Source organism: Dipodomys merriami, unplaced genomic scaffold (genome assembly GCF_024711535.1).
Source record: "Dipodomys merriami isolate MVZ:Mamm:240054 unplaced genomic scaffold, mDipMer1.0.p SCAF_30, whole genome shotgun sequence".
Lineage (NCBI taxonomy): Eukaryota > Metazoa > Chordata > Mammalia > Rodentia > Heteromyidae > Dipodomys > Dipodomys merriami.
This window is the reverse complement of record NW_027204493.1, coordinates 8,757,520-8,764,270: the sequence shown is the minus strand read 5'-3', so window position 1 is coordinate 8,764,270 and position 6,751 is coordinate 8,757,520. Positions and strand designations below refer to the sequence as shown.

Genomic DNA, 6,751 nt, shown 5'->3' with positions numbered 1-6,751 from the left:
CTTTTGTATAGGTGTCTTCATTTCTTTTTTTTCCTTTCTTTCTGGTTCCCGGTCTTGAACTCAAGGCCTGGGTACCGTCCCTGGCTTTTTTTGCTCAAGGCTAGCACTCTATCGTGTGAGCTACATCTCCACTTCCAGATTTTTTTTTCTCATAGTCAACTGGAGATAAAAGTCTCATGGACTTTCTTGCTCAGATCTCAGCCTCTTGATAAGTAGGATTACAGTTATAAGCAATGGCAATTCTTTGTTGAAGAAGACCGGAATCTGGGTTCTTCATCTCCATGACCACCTGCTGGTAATATTTGGACTGGTAAATTGTAATGCTGAAGTGAGAATGGTCTCATTTCCTAGAACCTTGTGCCACCTGAAGTTGTTTCTCACCACAGCATAGTTAAAAATGCAGAATTTCATCCTATGTGCCCCCATCTTACACTCTCTGTAATTACGAAACCTGCATTTTAAAACACTAACTCAAGTTTCCCATACGTCGTGAGTTGATTTCTCTTCTCTGGCCTCTTTTTGACAACTGAAGTTTAGAGACTGTGGTAGGTTCCCAGTTATCATAAACAGCCAGTAGAGATCAGAAGTTACTAACTATAGCAGGTGTCAGCATCCTGGGCCTTCTACTGGCTGGTCCCAAGCAGTGTGGTGGTCAGGATGAACACATTTGAACACATAGAAATGTGGCACCAAACCTTAGTGTCCCTTGTCAACACTAATGTAGTCTATGATTTCTTGATTCTAACCAACAATCCTGTAGCTTTGTCTTGACATTGAGGACATACAGATCAAATGATCACATGGGCAAAGAAAAGCTGTGTATGCGGATCTCCAAATTCTTGCCTGTTCTCATAGTCCCAGCAGTAGACTCAGATGATTGCACCTACAAGTGAGGGAGGGAGAGACACTAAAACAGGCCTTGACTGGGCTTCCGTTGGACTAGAGAATGCCCATATAATTCTAGCAATAAAACATATTTCCCAAATGTGGGGAGGAAGGGAATGAGAGAGAAAGAGGAAATAGTTGATACTAAGCAAAAGGAAAGAAATGTACAAATCATCCAATTCAGAAGAAAGAATTTTGTTGTTGAAATCTGTGGAGTTCATAAGCTTTGCAGATCAAGATAATGGCAATTTGCATTGTGAAGGTTAAAATGTGTTGGTGACTTTAGCTAAGTACCACTACGCCCCAATATTGTGGAATTGATACAATTACTTAATCTTAGTAAATTGAAAAAAAATTAAATGTATTTCCATTGGTGGCTCTAATATTTGCAAAAAGATCTTTGTAATGCAGTTGATTTCATGGAGCTTCCCATGCTTAGACAGTGGAAGAAATTGCATACTATTTATAATATTTGGGTTTTTAATTAAACATTTTTTGTCAGTTGTGGGGCTTGAACTCTGGACGTGGATGCTGTCCCTGAGCTCTTCAACTCAAGGCTAGTGTTCTACCACTTTGAGCCACAGCACTGTTGCTGGTTTTCTGGCGGTTTATTGGAGATAAAAATCTCGTGAACTTTCCTGCTTGGTCTGGCGTTGAACCACGATCCTCAGATCTCAACCTCCTGAATACTAGGCTAACAGGCACGAGCCACCAGCACCCGGCTATAGTATTTGGTTTTAAAAGTTTCCTCATCTGAACTTATCTACAGATTTTCTTTTGAAAAAAAATCAGCAATCCAGTTTATTCCCTTTTATCACTTTTTTATTTCTGTACCCTTTGTCATATATGTGTGTGTATATGTGTGTGTGTGTATATATATATATATATATATACATATATATATGTATATATTGTATATATTGGAGGGGAGGGGAAGGGAAAGCATAGAATGGTAGGACACAAGGTGAACCAATTCAGCAGTGATACTAGACATTATGTTAGAAATGAATTATACAACCTATGGGTGGGATGGGAGGGAAAACCAGAGTGAGCAAGAGAAGGGGGTGACACTGTCCAAAAAGAAATGTATTTTTTACCTGACTCATGGAACTGTAATATGTCTGTACATCACCTTTATAATAACAAAAAAATTAAAAAAGAAAAGATTCACAAAGTAGATAAATCCTATACTAAGAAAAGAGAAAGGGCTACATTTGTTACACCATAAATTACATTGTGGACATAACTTCCAATTAAAAAAAAAAAACCTGATTGCTGTGGTTTGGATAAATGCCTCAGAGGCCCATGTGTGAAATGCTTAGTCTCCAGCCTTTGACCCTACTTGGAAGTAGTGAAACCTTCAGTAGGTGGAGCCTAGGTTACTGGGACATGTGTCCATTGAAGGGAGATTGAAACACCTGCTCTTCTTCAATCTCTTGCTTCTCACCACTCTGAGGGCAAGGAACTTCCTCCAACCTGCTCTCTCACCGTGATGTTCTACCTTGTCTCAGGCCCAAAAGTGACTGGACTAATTAATCATGGCCTTAAACCACCAAAACCACGTGCCAAGGTAAACCTTTCCTCCTTTTGAGAATTTGCAACAGCAAACAAATAGCACAAGATTGGATTGTAATGCAAATAACTGAAGCTTTGTCTAAGAATCATTCAAGAGACCAGGTTCTGAAAAGAAATGACATCTTACAGATTTTATATATATATATATATATATATATATATATATATATATATATATAGTATAATAATAGTACATAGTACAGTAACAGTAATAGTGTTTTTAACATATGTATTTATATAGTAAAAATTAATATATATTTACTATGTACAATAAATATATATAGTTAAAAACACTATTACTGTTACTGTACTATGTACTATTATTAAACTATGAGAAAATATTATGTCTGTACTAAAAGAAAATCATGTTAACCTTCTGTTTTCTGTTTTTCAAAAAAAATTCTTGAATTGTATTTTAAACTATATATATATATATATATATTACCAATTGTAGTTTTATTATAATGTGTGGTTTAAAAAGAAAGGCACAATAGAACTTATTCCAATTTATTATTTGTGTACTCAGACTTAATTCTTTGAAGCAACTTATCTTAAATGTTTTATTTGTTCAGAAGTAAAGCTGTGGCTCAAGTGGTAGAGGGAAAGTGGGAGAAAAATGAGGGAGGGGGTAACAAGTTTGACAAGAAATGTACCCACCACCTTACATATATAACTGTAACCCTCTATATATCACCTTGACAATAAAAAAGTAAAAAAAAAAAAAAATAGCTAAGGGACAGCACGCAGGCCCTGAGTTCAAGCCTCCATACAAAAATTTTATTCTTTTCATCCCTATGATTTCAAGTGAAGTTCTGAAAGTATCACTCATTTATCAAATTCAGATGTTTTGCCTTTTTTATTATCTCGTGGCTTCCTTCTTTTATCCCTCATTTTAGTGCTTGCTAATTTTATTACTATTATTTGTAACTTTGCATCTGTCTTTCCACCCATTCATTAGTCAATTGATTGTAGAATTTCAGCCTCCTGTTCGTGTAAGAAGCAACTAATTCTCCTTTTCTTTTTCTTCCATCTTTTCCCGTGGATCATATCAGCTCTACTTCTGTATTTATATGGTTGGGTTGATAACTATAACTCTGTACTCTACAGTAATTGTCTTTATGCTTTCTTTAAGGCAGTTTCCCAACCCTGGCACTTCTGATATCTTGGGTTGGAAAATTCTTTGTTACAGGGGCTATTGTAGACAGGTTAGTAAGTAGTACTTCTGGCCTTTATAGACAGGTTGAGCCGGTGACTCACACCTGTAATTTTAGCTACTCAGAAGGCTGAGACCTGAGGATTGCGGTTCAAAGCCAACCCAGACAGGAAAGTCTGTGAGACTCTTATCTCCAATAAACCACCCGAAAACTGGAAGTGGTGCTGTGGCTCAAGTGATAGAGTGCTTGCCTTGAGCTGAATAGCCGAGGGACAGCGTCCAGGCCCAGAGTTCAAGCCCCATGACTGACCCCCCCCAAAAAAAAATCTCCATAGTTTTTTTGGGGGAGACCAAAATCATACCTCCACCCAAGTTGGAAATTTCTGGTGAAGAATCTCGAGTCCCAGACAAAACCAATGTAGTGTTCTGTTCCTGGGCATCCTGGCTTGTGACCTGGTTTACAGTGCTTTTCTTACTGTGGTAGACTAACATCTCTGAAACTAGTATCGATTTGATGAAGAAAACTCAGTCTGGCATCAGCATGACGATGGAATCACAAAACCAAGGGGTTAACAAAAGACTATGATTCCAATTGAATACTGTCCTTGTTATACTTCCATAAACTTAACTTTATACATAAATATGAATGTTCCTCTCAGTAACAAGTTTAATGTCCCTTATTAAGCTCCCTTTTAGAATAAGAATCCACAAAAGTTAAAAATTAAAAGCAAGCAAGAAAAAAGAAAGCCAGTGGAGTCAAAAAAATTCTAAGAGAGCTCCCAAATTGTTTGCCTTGATAACATAAGTACCCTATACAAATGCGACTCAGGGTATTACAGTGAAGATTTACTGCAGATGTAATTAATGTCACAAGTCAAGTCTATTTTATGACAGGAAGATGATCAGAGCTGGAGTCACTTAATCTCAGGAGTCCTTTAAATCTGAGTGCTAAGGTCAGAAACAGGGATGTCAGAGAGATTCAAAACACAAGGAGGAATAATCATGCCACTAGTGTCTCAGAGGAGGTCATGCTGCAATGAGTGCAGGTGACATCTAGTTGCTGAGAAAGCCCCAATGTGATGGACAATAAAGAGACCACAAAGAACCGAATCAATCAGAGGCTAGGTGCCTATGCTTACTCCTCAAAAGGCTGAGGTCTGAGATCACTGTTCAAAGCCAGTCCAAGCAGAAAAGTCCCTGAGATTCTTTTTTTTTTTTTTTTGTCAGTCGTGGGGCCTGAACTCTGGGCCCTGGAGCTGTCCCTCAGCTTTTCAGCTCAAGGCTAGAGCTCTACCTCTTGAGCCACAGTACCACTTCCAGTTTTATGGTAGTTAATTGGAGGTAAGTCTCATGGACTTTCCTGCCCCAGCTAGCTTTGAACCTCAATCCTCAGATATCAGCCTCCTGAGTAGCTAGGATTATAGGCGTAAGCCACTGGCACCCGGCTCCCTGAGATTTTTATTTCCACTAACGCACCAAACATACAAACAAAAAAACCCAACCAATCAACTGAACAACAACAAAAAAACACAAAGCCAGAAATGGAGCTGTGGCTCAAGAACACTAGCCTTAAGCAATAAAAGTTCAAGGATGGCACCCAGTCCCTGAGTTTAAGCCCTAGGACTGGCACTCCACACACACACACACACACACACACACACACACACACACACACACACACACACACACACACACACACACACACACACACACACACACACACACACACACACACACACACACACACAGAATGAGCTTGGGAAAGAGTTCTCCACCAGACTTTCCATAAGGGAAACGAAGCCCAGCCAATACTTTGATTTCAGTTTTATGAGACCTTTAGCAGAAAACCTAATTACTCTATGTCCAGGCCTCTGACTTTCATTAAGCCTTTGCATGACATTATGGATATGGTGTTAAGCAACTGAATGCGCAGGACTTTGTTATGCAGCAGTAGAAAATCAATACAACCTATAAAGAAAATGAGCATACAGAACAAGAATTATTCTCTGAAGGGCCAAGTAGTGTGGTAAAGCAATATCTTTCTCTAAGAATGAGCAACACAGATAATTCATCATTCAACTAGTGCCTATACTATTTGTGTGGTTGAGATACTTTGCTTCTTTCCAGACATCCAGCTTTCTTACATCTGCTACTTTTGTTTCCATCAGCCAGTCTCTTGAATTCTCATGGATCCTCCTCCAAATTGCAGCAAATTCTCCATTTGTGCATTGGAAGCATAGATTCATATCTACTGTATTGGTTCAGAGGGTTGTGTCCTTCATTTTGTCAACACCTTTCCCATCAGCAAAGCCCCTCTTTCTGACCCTTTCGGATGTCTCATTCTTGCTTCTGTGTTATGACCACCATTGGAGGAATGTTACTAGTTTTGATGGGAAAACTACCACATTTTTTTTTTCTAATTTGGAAAAGAACTGCATTTTGTGGACATGGATCCTTGTGCAGTGCCGTTAAACAGCCACTGGCCACTCCAGTCCGAATTGGATTGGCTATGAAATAACCCAAAAAGGCTTCCACTCACTGATACTGAAAAGCCTAATCAGAAATGCATGAAGGTGGGGAAAAGATTCCCAAGAGTTGTATCAGTGCTTCTCCCTGGCAGAGCACAATAGAAACAGCACTGTGACATGTATTCTATATTTCCTATAGACAATTTGGTACAATTTGGTACAGATCTAGCAACCATTTTTTTTACAAATAAAAAATCATTTTCCTCCTTGGTATATTTTATGCTATTCCAATACCATGATTATACACTGACAGGTCATTTGATTTATGGCTATATTTTAGACTACATCTGTTATTGCATTGTGCATTTTCATAGACTACCAAAATACCACATCTTTCTTTCCTTTATCCAGGGGTTATTATGTAGTAGACAATTGATAAATATTTACTGACGACACAAATCTCTGTAGGCAGTGATGTTCCATTTGGATGACTGCAGTGAGCACAAGACACGGAGAGAAATCATGAACTCTTGTGATGACCAGCCTCTATTGAGGGTGAGAAGTGAGACTAGGGCTAAGACATGTCCTGGGAAAGGTTGTTAAATAAATGTTTCCAAGTTTTTCTCAATCTGAGAATTTTCATGCCCTTAAAAAAATCTCTTCCCTACAA

The 6,751-nt window shown here is 38.5% G+C and overlaps 1 long non-coding RNA gene across 2 annotated transcripts in view; it reads right to left on the bottom strand.

Annotated features, from left to right (window-relative positions):
• LOC138840771 (uncharacterized) overlaps window positions 1–6,751 on the bottom strand; it is a 41,216-nt gene that overhangs the window by 6,720 nt on the left and 27,745 nt on the right. The window lies entirely within an intron of this gene.